The sequence below is a fragment of the Chanodichthys erythropterus genome, chromosome 21 (genome assembly GCF_024489055.1).
Source record: "Chanodichthys erythropterus isolate Z2021 chromosome 21, ASM2448905v1, whole genome shotgun sequence".
In the NCBI taxonomy this organism is placed as follows: Eukaryota; Metazoa; Chordata; class Actinopteri; order Cypriniformes; family Xenocyprididae; genus Chanodichthys; species Chanodichthys erythropterus.
Window position 1 is genome coordinate 34,438,353 of NC_090241.1, and position 16,895 is coordinate 34,455,247.

General features: G+C 37.1%; 1 protein-coding gene across 7 annotated transcripts in view; it reads left to right on the forward strand.

Annotated features, from left to right (window-relative positions):
- The first annotated feature begins 4,418 nt into the window (after positions 1-4,418).
- The window catches only part of tead3b (TEA domain family member 3 b), a 53,327-nt gene continuing 40,850 nt past the window's right edge, over positions 4,419-16,895 (forward strand). For all 7 annotated transcript variants that reach the window (XM_067373084.1, XM_067373083.1, XM_067373089.1 and 4 more), the window contains exons 1-2: positions 4,419-4,572; positions 4,954-5,020. The gene's annotated coding sequence lies outside the window, so the exon portion shown is untranslated. The remainder of the gene's footprint in view (positions 4,573-4,953; positions 5,021-16,895) is intronic.

A 16,895-nucleotide genomic window follows, 5' to 3' on the forward strand; every position in this document is an offset into this window, starting at 1 on the left:
CGCATGTGCGACCTGTGAGTACAAAGTATGCAAGGTTACAAATATCTGGTGGTGCGCATATTCTTCTGATGACGAAATTTGCGTCACGCACACTGTATACTGACCCTCGATTCACAAGGTAGTCAAAGAAAAACTGCATGAACGGAACAGATCGGAACGCATGCAAGCTACAGCGACAATGGAGGCCTACATAGATGAGAGATTGTGCGAAGAGGTTAGAAAGTACCCTCATTTTTACAACTCTAGCTAGGGTTGCCACCCGGAATCGTTACTTATTTAAAGGCAAAATGACGCGTCCCCTATCAAATCAATACGGGACGCGATTTGTCCCGTATTTTACATAGGTCCACATTATGCAGCATCCCATGCAAATCACCCCACCCGCATTGTGTGAAGACACGCCATCGTTGGTTTGATTGGTTTGTTTCAGATTCACGGGCCGTGAATCACGGCCAATCAGAGTCAGAGGAGGGCGGGACGCCACCTCGCCGGTTCTCTCCTGAGGCAGATAGTGTAATGTTTTTTTTTTTAATCACCTCAAGTTTTTGATTAATAACGTTAGATTTCATATACTGCCTATTAAGAAATAATGTTAATAATGTACATCAATCATGTTATGGTATGATTTGTTTATTAAGGTAAAGTTGTACAATCAGACACATAAGCATTACTTTAATAAGAGATAAGAGAGATAGATTTAATACATATTTAATCAAAATATAGTACCTATGTGAATAAAATAAACAACTATTTGCTATGCTTAACCAATTTAAATAATTGCATCATTCAATACTATAGAATTAACAATAGACTATATAAAAATGGAATAAATAAATACATAAATATATTTACTTACTAATAATAAAAATGTTGTTAAGTGTTAAATAAGAAATGTTTGTAGATATTATGTCATTTACAGTTACTTAGGTGTGGTTTCACTGTTTGGATGGTGTTACTGCAAACAATGACAAATATTTTAGCCAAAATCTTTGTTCACAACAAATGACAATTTACAATTTGTTTAATTTATAATTACTAAGTTATGGATCTGTTAATTTAATAAGTTAATAAAATATGGTTCACATCTAACAAGTTCCTCCAAAAGTTTATTTTTTATGGTCTCAGTCACACTTTGTTGGCCTATGTTTATTATTGTCATAGCTGTGTATTGAATATGACCACTTAAGTTGTGATAGTGAGAGACTGAGTGCATCTGTTCACACTGATTTCAATAGCAGATATCTTATTATAATGTCCATTGGTATCAATCTTAATATTTTTATGTAAACATATTTTAAGTTATGATACACCACCACTGGCACGCCATCGGGACTGTGGTCATCGTGGCCCTGAGGGGTGTGGCCCCCGCTGCGGCAGGCGTCCCTTATTTTTCTATATTGAAGGTGGCAACCCTAACTCTAGCATAAAAGAATACAAAGTTAACATGGTTTGTAACTCGTGGCGAGAGATTGCTCAAAACTGCGCACGCGTCGAAAGCCTGTGTATGTGTACGAGTTGAATGAAGTATACTTTCCAAGGCTGTGTGTTCAACTGTGCGCGTACGCTAGCGTATGCATAAAACAACAAAGTATACCCATGGCTTAAAGGGTTAGTTCACCCAAAAATGAAAATTCTGTCAGTAATTACCCTCATTTCGTTCCACACCCGTAAGACCTTCGTTCATCTTCGGAACACAAAGATATTAAGATATTTTTGATAAAATCTGATGGCTCAGTGAGGCCTGCATTGACAGCAATATAATTAACACTTTCAGATCTAAACACTTTCAGAAATCTATAGTCAAAACAGTTCATGTGACTACAGTGGTTCAATCATAATGTTATGAAGCAACGAGAATACTTTTTGTGCGCCATAAAAACAAAATAATGAATTTATTCAACAATATCTAGTGATGGGCGATTTCAAAACACTGCTTCATGAAGCTTCGAAGCGTTATGAATCTTTTGTTTCGGATCAGTGTTTCGGAGCACGTATCAAACTGCCAAAGTCACGTGAACCATTGAAATTTCGAAACGTTTCGAACCGCTTATGATGTAACGAAGCCTCGTTTACTGAAATCATGTGACTTTGGCAGTTTGATACACGCACTTCATAATATTAAGGTTGAACCACTGTAGTCACATGAACTGTTTTAAATATAGATTTCTGGGCATCTGAAAGTGTTAATTATCTTGCTGGCAATGGAGGCCTCACTCAGTTGGATTTCATCAAAAATATCTTAATTTGTGTTACGAAGATGAACGAAGGTCTTACGGGTGTGAAACGACATGAGAGTGAGTAATTAATGACAGAATTTTCATTTTTGGGTGAACTAACCCTTTAAGCAGCTTTAACAGGGAAAATGATGTTAACCAATAGCCAAATAGCTATTTTGACATTTGTTTTAGGCTTTTAATTCTGCCTAATGTTCATTTAATTAATGCCATGGCAATAATAGCAAACCTACTAGAATCTAATAATAGATTGTGAATGCTGATTTATAATGCCTTTCTAAAGCTTGCAAAGTAAAAATATAGATCTTGAAGATTAAGTAAGTCATTGCATGTGGCCGAATGAATGAACTGCACAACAAATGAAAGTCTCTGTGGTACTATTATCACTTTACCTCAGCTTAAGCTGTGATATTACACTGAGGATCTCTCTTTAAACTTTCAGCCTCAGGCCAGACCAGATGATCTGTCACAGCCTGCTGGGTTTGTTGTCCAAACTTGTAGGTCTTAGAAAAGTTTATCACCTAGAGTTGCTCTGATAGTTTCAACTACTTCCTCATTTTATCCCTGTTGCTTCTTATAACCTTTGTAAAATGTTAACTTTTCTTAGCTGATCTTTACTTTGGACTATATACTCACATGTTTCAGGTTTGACCTACAGACGGAGCTCTATGCCTGTAGAGATGTATGTTAAATCAGCACACATGCATTATAATCTTAGGCTCCCTTCCAGGATATTACATCACTGAGTTTGATTGCTCTGCTCCCCTGAGACGGTGGTTGTGGTGAAGAGGTTTCACTGTTCACACTCATCGCTCTGGAATGTTGAATGGATTCTATTAGAATTCCTGGACAAGGAAGATGAAGATGATGATGGCCTTCTAAAAAAGGGTCTGGGAACCATGCAGTATTTGACCTGCAAAAATAATCATTGGTTTATGCTTTTATAAGCTATTTAAATATTGAATGAATTATATAGATGTTTTAAATTATTGTTATTATAAAAAAAGCAGTCAGTCAAAAAGAAATTAAGGTTTTTGATGAAAACAATCCTGGATTTTTCTCCTTATATAGTGGACTTCAATGGAGCCCAAACGGTTGAAGGTCAAAATCACAGTTTCAGTGCAGTTTAAAAAACATTATACATGATCTCAGATGAGGAATAAGGGTCTTATCTAGAGAAACCATTGCTAATTTTCTTTAAAAAAAAAAAAAAAAAAAAAAAATTAAGTTTTAACAATAAATGCTCATCTTGAACTAGCTCTCTTCTTTTCTATTAGAAATCCGGCAGTGTAGACACTGCTAAGTGTATTACTGCCCTCCACAGGTTAAAGTTTGAACTAATTGTTATACTGTAAACTTGCACTAACATATTGTATATGACAATTTAGTTCAAACTTTGACCTGTGGAGGGCAGTAATACACTTAGCAGTGTCTACACTGCTGGAATTCAAATAGAAAAGAAGAAGAGAGCTAATTGAAGATGAACATTTATGGTTAAAACGTATAACATTTAAAAAAAATTAGAAAATGAGCAATGGTTTCTCTAGATAAGACTCTTATTTCTCGTCTGGGAAACTGTAATTTTGACCTTCAACCGTTTGGGCTCCATTGAAGTCCACTATATGGAGAAAAATCCTGGAATGTTTTCATTCAAAAACCTTAATTTCTTTTCGACTGAAGAAAGAAAGACATAAACATCTTGGATGACATGAGGGTGAGTAAATTATCAGGAAATTTTAATTTGAAAGTGAACCAATCCTTTAAGGAGTCACATGGGAAACAAAACATGTATCTTTTATATCTGCAAAGACTCTAGTTAACTAGTAAAAGTTAATAGTCTAAATAGTTTACAAGTGTTTAAAGTTACAACAATAATAAATTAGTAGTTTGAATATTTTAGAAAAATGTGCAATAAAAAAGTATTTTTTGTGATGGTGAATGGTACATTTTAAGAAATGTGCTCCTCTTTTTTGTCTTCCTGTCATTAATAAAAGTAATCACATTAACCTAAACTTGTTTTTCATTTGTTACACCAGGTACAGTAGCTCAAGTACAGCTTTCTTCTCCCCCCCACCCCCAAAGTGGGCGGGCCTTTGGAGAAATCCCCGCCCCCAGCCGTGTTGATTGACGCTCAACAGTGGCCCCTCCTTAAACTTTTTTTCCCTCCTTCGTTTTCCACTGAAGTGCGTGAATTTCATACCAAACCCATACTTCGCATTCCACCTTTACTGTCAAACCGGGAGAAATATTACTGAAAACAATAGAGCACCAAGATAAATATAACTTTAAAGAAATAAACCTCGTCCTGTTCTATCGGTAGAGGTGTTTCCTAATAAAGGTGAGTTTTAGATTCACTCGTTCCCTTTGTCTGATCGCGTTTTTCATGCCGCTCTAGCGAAGTTTTCAGATCTTTGTCATATTTTGCATTTTTCCTCGGAACTCCCTGCGTTGGGTGGGATGAGGGACACAATTCCGTGTGGATATGCTGTAATTGTGCGTGTGTGAGAGCGAGGAAGCCGATTTTAGCTTGATAGCCGGGAACTTTTGCCTTAGAATTAGACTTTTAAGTTAGAAACATTATTCCAACTAACGCTTCCATTGTTGCTCGCAGAAGTTAAGTCGAAAATGTCATGCTCGTTTGCACAGGCTCTTATTTACTCTGGTGGGATTTTCCAAACACTTGTGATTGAAAATAAGCAAAGAGGTTTTGTTGTTCCAGAGAATTGTCAGAGAGAAACGACAGAAGTGTTTGGAGAGATCGTTCACCCCTTTTTCTGCGTTATCAGGTAAGTGTGATTATGTTTGTTTCGCTTGACAGGCTCAAGAAGTGTACTATATTAAATATTTAGTGATTTCGGTGAGGTTAATGCCTATATAATGTGTTAAGAGTAGAGAAATATATGCATCAAACGTGATGTTCTTTATTTACAAAACTTTTTTTCTTCAAAACATGTGAAGTGAAAACCAATGACACTGTTGGAAAGAAAAGTATTATGGTGATTCAGTAACCTATTTAAATAGTTTCATAATGTTTTTTTTATTTAACCTATTTAAAAACAATTTAATATGAAACTGGTTGATTTGATAATATCAACTGATTTCTATGGAAACGGTCGTATTTGCCTTCAGGCACTTTTTATATTTTACAATTCAGACTGGTTTATCAAAACCGAATTAAATAATTTTCATATATATGTATGGGGATTTATGTCTTAATGTCTGTAATATATTATTTATACTATAATGTTTTTAATAATAATAATAATAATAATAATAATAATAATAAAAATTGCCGATAAAAAAACGATCAGTTTACCTCAGGTAAAGCAGTGACGTCGAGTGATCTTCCCGCCCAAACTGCTATCTTTCCTCAAATTGAAGGTTTCGATATTAACTCTTTTATGTTTTTAAGATAATTTTGAACCTTTTTGGTGTATGAATCCGGCTCTGTGACATTTTCAAGGATATATAAACAAACAAATAAATAAAAGCAGTTTACAGTTTGTTTAAAGTTGTTTTTAATATTTCATCTGTGGAATTTGTGGAAGAACCAATCATGGCCTTTCAACATGTTATACAGGATTAAATAATTTCTTTAAATCTATAATATGTAAAAATATATATAATTTGCGACCAGATTAAACGCATTGTCTGTAAAGAGGGTCTTTAGACCCTCATGGATTTAATATTTTTTCAATGTGACAAATTTCTGGCACAATACAGTAGGAGGGTTTATGAATTCTCATCTTATTGATAACATTTCTGTCTCATCAGTGTATTAATTTGCATTTTTCAGTTACTTTTTTTCTGGGTGAGTGGGTGAGACCCAAGTATTTTCAGTTTTGTCCACCTCATAATATGTGCATTTTTTTAGTTCTCCTACACACATGCAAGTGTGTTTAACGATGCCCTCCACATTTTGATTCTTCCTCTGACTTTCTATTAATGGACAGGTTTCGTTAAACAGAAATGCTGCACTTCAGGTTCGACTTAGTCAGTTCAGCCCAAACTGCCTCTTCAAGTTCTGCTGCTTGGTTGGGTTGTCTTATATTTTACCTCCTTTTGAAAGGTTGGGCTTCTAAAAAAGGTTGAAATCCATCTAGATTTAGGTCAAGTGTTTTTAGAAGTGATTGTTGTTGTGTGAAATTCTTTTCTGTGTTTGTTTGTATATTGTTTCTCTGTATGTACATCAGATGTTGTGGTGTTTTTTGTTTAGTCAACAGTGAAAGTAACTAAATTGTGCTCCATTTTGTTTTGTCTAATTTTTTGTTTACATTTTTATTGGTTCATTTAGAGCCGAATCTAAATAGTATTTTGCATATTTGAAATCTGAAATATGCTGAGATGTTACCCCAATATCTGATCAACAACAAATTAAACCAATCAAGAGATTTACACTAAGGCCCGGTTTCACAGACAGGGTTTAGCCTAAGCCAGGATTAGTTCAATTAGTATCTTTTATAAAGGTTCACTAGAAAAAAAATATTACTGGTGTGCATCTTGAGTCAAAACAATGGCACTGCCATATTTTAAGAATTGTCAGTACAAGTTGCTTTTAGTTAAAACAGCTCAAACATACATTTTAGTCTAGGACAAGCTTAAGCCTTGTCTTTGAAACCAGGGGTAAGTCTGTTAAGGGAAGTTTAGTCTACTTTAGCTGGTGAAGTGCACTTTAGGCAACCTGTCCTGGTATTTGCCACTTATGTGATATGTGCACTTTACTGTAAGTCACTGCTGAGGTACGGAAATGTCTATTGATAAATTCCTTTGGGTAAATATGTAAGCTTAAGCCCTCTAGTGTTAATGTCAGTTGTCCCTAATGCAGTATTCAGTGGCAAATATTGATGGAGATCACAAAACTTGGATAATGTAATGCTGATTTTAGACTTAATACAGTTTAATGATCGTAAATGACATTAATAGAATTTAATACACACTCAGAAAATGTGAAACAAAACATGTTTTTTTTTCCAATGACCAGGTTTTGAGGCAATATATTGGAAAGGAGGTGATTTTCTATATTAGTTTAATGCACACTTGTAGGTTTTTCCCGATTGTTTTAAAGGCAACACATTTTAAGCAGACATGCATTTTTTTGGGGGGTGAATTTAAACAGATGCGGCATGTTTCCTTTTATGGCTTTTGCGATGGGCCACATTTGTTGCTCAGCTGCAAATTTTCTGTTTGCTGTTCTCATTTTTTCAGACATCACAAACTAACCCCGAACTCCCTCCACTGTCAGGCTTTGCCGAGCGAGGGCATTTCAATGTCTGCTTTTGCTCTTCCGCGCTAAATAGAGCTTTACTGTTTAATAAGCTAACAAATCAGTTTTAATGATTTGTTTGTTCTTGCGCAGAGCTCTGAATCCAGTACCCAAACCAGTCTTGAAGTTTGCATCTCCACAGCAGTTCTCGATGCAGAAAGTCCTGAGCGTATCCTCCTAAAAGGATCGAGCGTGTGCGATTGGAGCAGATTGTTTGTGCCATATGTGTTTATGTTGCTGGCCAGTTGACAGTTCCTTTAGCTGGTTTGTGTTAAGGGCCCAGCTGAGAGCGTAATGAGCCTCTTTCCATTTGTGCAGACTGAAGCGGCCTTTTAGCACCCGCCGCAGAAGTGGCTCTCCAAATGGTGACCACTTACCTGTCTGTCAACAGAGCTCTGAACAAATATCTAGCTGTGTGTGTTTTCAAGCATTTGAGAGAAAGAGAACATCTTGATGAGGCACTGCCGTTTGGCCTCCTCACCGCCCTGTGTTTGCAGAAGGAAACATTTTATAGGGTCTTCAGTTCCCCAAAATTTAATTTTTCCCTTTCAAATTAAAGTCCTTTTCCACGTCGCGGTCGAAGGAGCCTGTGGCGAGACGCGAGCCAAAGCACACAGAATGTGTCGCTATGCTTTATTAATTATGATGGAGAGGCGGCCCATGAAAGAGTGTTTACATTGCACCGAAAATTAATGCCCGCTCCCGGGACACTTGTTTACATACATTTCCTGTGCGAGACATTGGCAGATAAGATTTTCTGGCTTCTCCGTGGCCGTTTTCGGATTGAGGGAGGGGCAAACTGTGGGCTAGAACAGTATAGCCTTTGTTTCCGTCTGTCTGAAGTTGCTAAACTTTCCAGTTGTTCTTGAAACCAACTGTTTGTGGCAGTGCACCGGGGTTCACGCGGCAGTCAGCTACGCTCCACGCACACATGCACCTGAGTTGCATCTAATTTAGTAATGTGAATTGGAAAAAGGAAGGCAAGTTGACTATTTTCAGCCTTCTGTCTTGTAGTTGCTTTTATTTGACATTGTTTGCTAAGAAGATCTTTCTTGTTAGTGTGATAATTATTACAGTGAACATTGATGGTGTTTTTTTTTTTTTTTTGTCATATCATTACTAAATGTATATATTATTAATTAACTTCAGTTATGGCTCATGCTTAGAGGGTTTGGGTTTCTTCAAATCACTAGTCGTAAGTATTAAAGGAATAATTCACCCAAAAATTACTCACCCTTAAGTCATTCAAAACCTGTACCTGTACACAAAAGAAGATATTTTAAAAAATGTCTTGTTGTGTAAAACTAAATATGGTCCAGAACAACATTGGACCCATTTACTTTTATTGGTGCTGTGTCATTGCGGACCCCACTTAGTTTCAGAATATGATCTTTTGCGTTCCACAGAAGTAAGTCATGCAGGTTTGGAATGACATAAGGGTAAATGATGACTGAATTTGAGTGAACTATCTCTTTAAATTATGTATGATATGTTAGATCACAAAGGCTTATTAAAGAGATGTGTACTTTACTTTAAGGGAACAGACTTCCACTAAATGTGGTGGTGTTTTGATGTATTATCAAATGCATCTGCTCTAGTTTTACAGATAGTTTGCCATCTTAGATCAAACCAATGAATTTTGCCATTTTGTTGGCTATCTTTTATACGTTTGCAATATTTGTTTTGAAAACCTCTAATCTAAGCTTTCATATAATTGTAATATACTGGAAAATATTAGGTGTAGGATTTACTTTGAAATAGGGCTGATATTGGAAAAAACTGACTTAGTGATATTGTTTTTCTGCTATATATATATATATATATAATATAATATTGTGATATGGGGGGGGGAAATAATCACCAAATGGCTTGAATAGCTCTATTTAGAAAATAATGAATCATTCTAGAATCATTGGGGTGATTTTATAGGTGAGTGAATCCACATAGAAAAAAATGAACAAATTACATGCACAGATTAATATAATTGAACGAAGAAGACACAAATAAATAAACAGTGCTTTAAATCTTTCAGGTAGGCTAAATCGAACAGTATTCAGGTACATAAATTGAATAATCAAATGTAAATTAACACTGCAAAGTCTTCACTGTATAATTTAAATATAATTAATCTGTGTTAAAGCTACAAGTGATTTTTCTCTTTGTCTTTTGTATAACACTCATGACACAGAAAGCAGCAGGAATATTAGACTGCTGTCACTTTAAGACTTAATGCACAGATCCAATATACTGTTACACATCCGTTTTCTTTTTCGGTTGTTTACCTTCACTTAAGCCATAAGCAGCTGTTTACTAGGATACTTGCAGTGACGTGCATTTTGACAATTTTGTATGTATGTGTCCGCTCAAGACTAGGAAGAGAATGGAATATGGTGTTCATGTGTGTCTGCGCGGCTCTGTGTGTGCGCAGAGAAAATGGCGTGCACGTTCAGAATTGAGCTCTCTTTTGCACCATCTTGAGCTCGAATGGTTCAAAAGCGATTGAATGTTAAAACCGACAGGTCCTAATGGTGCTTTTCCACTACGACTCGGCTTGGTACAGCACGGCTCAGCTTGCTTTACTTTCGGTTTGCTTTTCCACTGCGGTTTAGTACTGCTTCAAAGTGTGTGGGATTATAGACTGATCGTATAGTTGCGCCGCCTCTACTGCCGTGGATTCCCTCCAGGTCTACCAACGAGTCACAGCCATTTCTTTTTTTCAAGTTGCATGCGACGGCCGTTTAAAAAAAAGTCATGCGAACAAATTATACTTTTTTGGCTGTTACTGACTATTTAAATCTAGCAGGTTTGGTGTCTCGTGTTTCAAATCCAATGACGCGGGTAGTGACGATTCTCTTTGATCAATCAGTGATCTGCAGTGTTTACACGTCACATTTAGTATCAGTACGGCTCGCTTGGAACCTCCATAGAGGTGGTACTATTTAAGTGAGTTACTATTTATCGCACATCCTGCGATGTCACTATCGTGGATCTGCACATCGCGATATTTTAGCATTGCGATGCTAAAGCGATATATCGTGCAGCCTTACTTTGAAACCCTTTTCACTAGGAAATTGCTAGTAAATTGCACAAATAATTTCAAAGAAATGGCACGTATCACATCAAATTAAGGCCCAATTTCACAGACAGAGTTTAGACTAAGCCAGGATTAGGGCTCAAACATTCAATTTATTCTGGGACTGGCTTAAGCCTCGTCTGTGAAACCGGGTGAATATGTGATATTTTAAGCAGAAAGACTAAAATAGTATTTTCTTGTAAAACATATTCCAATAATCAGTTTTATTTACCACTTGGAAAAATCATTTTCACAGTGTACTCAAGAAATCAAATTGCAAGTATAATTTGTATGAACTTGAGTAGATTGTATCTTTTTGGCGTAGAAGTGTTACTCTGAGATCAGCACATGGGGCCTCTTTCTTTCTGCCATCCCAAGAGTCCTGTGAGCGTTTGTCTCCTTATGCATGTCTTTTCGGTTTTCGTGGGGTTTGGCATGAGCCCCTGCCTCAGCCACTAAATGACCAAGTCAGGCAAGAGCACTCCTTCACAAATTCGCCTGACGCTTTTCCTCGGAAAGTGCTGAATCAGACGTTCGAGCGACTCCTCTGGCACACGCGGCGCTCTTTGTGTCAGTCTTTCCTCTGCTGACTGAATCAGGACTAGAGCAAACCATATGGAGAGATCTGAGAGCAGACGGCCGTCCTGGAAAGTCACCCCCTTGGATAATGTCGAAAGTCAGGAATCGGGAGCTGTTAATATACTGGAGATTCATGTCTAGCTGTCTCGTATGTGTCAAGGCTTGTGTTCATGTAAAGAGTCATTTTAGTGCTCTTAGTTGAGTAAGAGCGTTTTATCCCTAAAATCACTCTCTAAGTAATTTTACACCTTTCTTGTCTGTCGAGCTTTTCGGCAGCTCTCTCTCACACAGACTCTTCAACAGTGATTGTTTCCTGAGTGCCGAGCCAGAGAGGAAGTAAGAGGAAGTTGTTGGAGGAGAAGGGTAGAATTTATTAGAGCTAAATGCAGAGAAGGAAAGAACGTGACTGGGAGATGGAGAATTGAAGAAAGAGATCTAATGCAAGAGAGATGTGTTGAGACCAAAAGTGTTTACTCTCTCAGATAAGCCAACAGTACTGGAAGGAAGCTGAAGCGATGTATCTCCAGTTCCCTGACTTTTAAACAAACTTAATATGATAGCTTACATTATGTGCTGGAAGTCAGAGCTCTGGGGCCATATTCACAAAGCATTTTATCTTACCACTAAGAGTTCTCCTAAATAGCAGTAAAAGTTCTTAGTTAAGAGTTCTCTTAAAACCTATTCACTAAGCTGCTCAGACCAACTTTTGCTAAGGAATAGAGAGAAATCTTAAGCTAAAAGAAAGGGAAGGATTGACCTCGTTGCCCACAGTGATTGGCTGATAGGGGAGGAGTCTCTGTCAGCAATTTAATCAAATAAATATTGTAAAAAGAGCCATCATGTTGCCATATTCAAATAAAGATTTTAAAATAAAAATGTTGTCATATTCAAATAAACAGTTTAAAATATAGTGTCGCAAATGAAACTAGTATATGTTCAGCTAATTGTTAGCCTCTTACATGTCTGCATTTCGAGAGATTGCAGAATTCAAACGACAAATGATGTTTTATAAACAAAGTTCGGGAGGAGCATATTCAAACGGTCTATCTAATCAGCTTGAGGCATATACACAGCCGACTCGCCTCAAACAGTTTTCTGCATCCCTCCGCCACCCCGACTCCTAACTCTCGGCTGGTGCCTCTTCTCAGGATACACGGGAGTACTCTGGGTTTGACCTAAATTCGTAGCTCGGAGCCTCTCTTCAGACAGCATGGGATCGGAAAAGGTCTACAAGCCGGAATTTGAACTTGGGTCACACGTGCTGCACACAAGGCTATCGGTACTTACGATAGGATGTTATTTTCAACTTGACCGCAATGTTTTATTCTCCATCATTCAATACATTTTGCCTCAATTGTGTACAGTGTCTTTGGGCGGATTGCTGTGGTGGATTGCTGGCAACAACCATTTTAGGACTGTTCATAATTTGTTCTTAGTGACTTAGGAGTCCTCTTGACTTCTCATACCTTTTTTTACAGATTAAGGAGCTAGTTTTAACGCTAAAATGATTTGTGAAATACTCTTAGAGCAAAATTCCAGTCCTACATTTAGGACTGACATGCCCATTATTTCTCATAGTTGGTCATAGTTCCCATAGTTTCTCCTAAATTGGCAAGTTAGGAGCTACTTTTAGCCTTAAGATGCTTTGTGAATATGGCCCACATCTAAGGCTCTAAATGCTCTATGCAAGTATGTGTAGGCAGATATTACTAGCTATTAGTTATTACTTCTGTGAGGCATATTTGAAGTTTCTACGCGAGGGCGCCCTCCAGCTTCCAGTATGAATGAAACAGACATGTTTAACACTCAGTAATACTCACTCCATCTTATTTTGGGTAAAAAAATAAATAAATAAATAATACTTCTCTCTAAATTAATTTATATGATAATCCATACGTTTTTTTTCCCCAGTGTACAGAAGTGTACAAGAGTTTTTTTAACCACAGTGGATGCATAAGAGGCATAAATAAATTTTATTTATCAATAATAATAATAATAATTATTATTATTATTTTCATATCAATATATAAGTACGAAATGTTGGGCCAAATTGTGCAGCCCTACAAACAAGCACAACAAACCAGGTGTTCGTATATATTTTTATAATTTTTTTTTCATTTGTTTAAAAAAAAATCACATTTTAAATCACAAATCGCAGTTTTAACCAGAAAAATCATAATTCGATTTTTTTCCCACCAAACCGTGCTGCCCTGGTCCGAATGTAAATAATAATGCAACATCAACGGTGCTTTAACTTACATCAGTTTAGTATGGTAATGTTTAACTGTTAGCATGTAGCTAGCAACCAGTGTAAAAACACATCTAACACATCTAATCTTAATAGCGTAAACATTTAATGTTTAAGTATTTACAGCTGGCACATGCATTGTATTGAACAACACTTTAAACATTTAAAATGGTTTTAAAATAAACAGAATATTTAGACAGAATAAACAGAATATATAACAGTATATTTAATATTGGCCATTTATTGGTTTTTGGCCTTAACATATAAATAATATGTAATAATTATTTCTCCTGGCTTTTTGAGTGGTAAAGCAAAGTGAAAATTCACAAAACAGTGACTATATGTAGTTCTAATCAAACTAGGTTGATCTTCTAAGGTTGTTCCTCTAGTTGGCCACCCATCGGTTTTAAGATGGCCAGCTCCTGGTGTGTGGCCTTGGGTCTGAAGGCCATAAACGGTGTGTAGACCATCAAAGCCAACTAGCTAAAAAAGAGAAACAGACCAGAGCGAATGGTAGGTCTACGTATGTTTGTCAATTTCGGGCCCATGCACATCCATATAGACATGTTCAGACTTGAACTGCCGCAACGATCGTGTAAACAGACACTGAAGTGTGAAAAAAGCTTGAACTAATCTCTGATTTTGATTGACCCACCCATCAGATTTGCATACATTACACTCAAGCTAGTGCTTTCCAGTGATCCTCGCTGCCAGTCACAAAAGATAAAAGTGATGCTGGGAAGACATGACTTCCCAAGAATAGATTGAGTCATACTCTCTCTAGTTTACTTTGATGAATCATACTAGTAAGGAATGGTTTAAAATGAGTTTCCTCTCCAGTAGGAAGTAGAAGAGTGGTGTGAAGGATGTGCTTTTGGCTGTAGTTGGAAATCTGTGCTGGACAATGAGGAGAAGAGAAGAAGTCACTCTAAACGTCTTTATCTGTAATCTGAACCCAACCAGCAGCTGCTGCTACACTTGTCCAGCCCTGTTGTTCTCTTGCTGCTGACTGTGTGTGTGTGTTTGGGAAGGAGCAGAATACATTGAAGAGTATTCGGTGTGTACTCTCTGTGCGTGAGTGAAGGGCGGGTGTGTTGTGAAGGCTGCCCGGAGGGAAAAGCTCCCCGGAGGCGCCTATTGCCAACAAGTGTTCCAGCTGCAACAGTTTCCTAACAAATCTCACATTCTGAGCTGCGTTAGACAGGAAAAACAGCTTGTTGAAAGAGCTTTGTGCATTACTTGATACTAAAAAAGGGAATTCGCACTCTTGTAAATACTTTAATTCTAGGTCATTTTTTCCCAGGCTAGTTGTGACACCTTAGCGCAGATTCGTCTAAATCTCTACATCTCTATGTTTAGGTTTCATATCCGCCCGGAAGTGTCCAACTCCATTGAGTTGACCACGAATTCACATTTGTGTAGAGTATGAAGTCCATTTCTGCACGATGCACGATGGTACCATGTATTATTGGAGATTTTAAAATGTATTATTGTCATCGATACCGGATAATGCATGCTATGACATTTAGATTTCCTTTGTCATCATCAGTTGCTAACTTAAAGTTAAAGGATTAGTTCACTTCAGAATTAAAATTTCCTGATAATTTACTAAGCCCAAAGTCATCTATGATATTTATGTATTTCTATCTTCATTCGAAAAGAAATTGTTTTTTGTGGAAAACATTCCAGGGTTTTTCTCCACATAGTGGACTTCACTGGGTTTCAATGGGTTGAAGGTCCAAAATGTCAGTTTCAGTGCAGCTTCAAAGAGCTCTACATGATCCCAGATGAAAAATATGGGACTTATCTAGCGAAACGATTGGTTGTTTTCTATAAAAAGTTAAAAACGATATACTTTTTACCACAAATGCTCATCTTGCACTGCTCTGTGTTGCGCCACACATTTCGTAATCAAGTTGGAAAGGTCACATGTGATGTAGGCGGAAGTACAAAAGCGTACAAAGCAAGCGTACAAAGAATAAGTCAAACGGCCTTAGGTAAAACAACAAAATCTGAAGATTTTGAGTTTTTCATCATACCGCGGTACTTCCGCCTACGTCACATGTGACCTTTCCAACGTGATTATGTAATGTGTGTCACATCGCAGAGCAAGACGAGTATTTGTGGTACAAAAGTATCCATTTTTATTTATTTATTTTTAAAACGGCCGATCGTTTCTCTAGATAAGACTCTTATTCCTCGTCTGGGATCATGTAGAGCTCTTAGAAGCTGCACTGAAACTGACATTTGGACCTTCAATCCGTTGAACCCTAGTGAAGTCCACTATATGGAGAAAAATCCTGGAATGTTTTCCTCAAAAGCCTTAATTTCTTTTCAGCATCATGGATGACATGGGGGTGAATAAGTTATCAGAAAATTTTAATTCTGAAATGATCTAATCCTTTAAGTCTGATGCCTAATTATCATTTAAAATTGGCAATTTTTAGTTTTTAATTGATTTAGACATGGAATAAACAATAAATATTATAGTATAGAAATAATATTTAATATTCGGCATTTGTTAATTTATTGGCCATAACATGAAAATTATTATTGGCCAGAATTGTAATATTGGTGCATTCCTATTTTTCTTGCGTTATTTGATATTAACATGTCCAACATACGGGAAAACAAAAGGTAGGATTTGGTCATTGGATTTGGCTCCCTGCCGAGCAACCATTACCTTCCCCCGCACCCCTTCTTTCGCTGGCAGGATGGCGTGAAGACCTCCCTCTTGGACAGGATCCTCCACTCACTTGTTTCCCGCCAAAAATGTCCGGCTGGGATGACTAACGCGCAGATGGACTCCAGTGCTTGCTCTTTGCACTGGAAAGTCCCTCCGCTCCTTTGACAGTTAGCGCAGACCCTGAAATGTAATAAGACTTATTGAGAGTGGAGGAGACTTTATAATAATAAGCAAGACGTGGAGATGTTGCTTCTTTGAGAAACATGGCACATTTTCATAAATGAGGTTGTAAATGTGTGACATTTGTAAAACTGTTTTGAGATAATGTTGGGAAGTCCAGATCTGGATCAAATCCCATGATAGATTCATGAATCTCTCTTTTCTGATTAACCCAAAAATTGATTTCCTGCCAAGGCATTTTCTTGGCTGAAAAATTTAACTTTGGTAACAATTTAGTTTAGGGTCCAATTCTCACTAAGTTGCTTACTAGCATGCATATTACTAGGATGAGTAAATGATGACAGAATTTTCATTTTTGGGTGAACTATCCCTTTAAGACATGCTTTTTTGGCCATTAAATAATGGTGCAAATACCAGTAAATTCACAAGCGCAAATATTAGTAAATCATGTTGCGTGATTCATTTAAATACTCTCCTCCCATAAATTTTGCATCTGAAAGGGAAACTCCTACAAATGCATATGCAATAAGGCCAGCCACAAAAACAACTCAGTCCTCGCCTTTTCAGCGCTAATTTTGCACTGCGCGTCTTTAGTCTTTTAGTAAACAGCAGTTTTTTAATGCCAAAAGAGG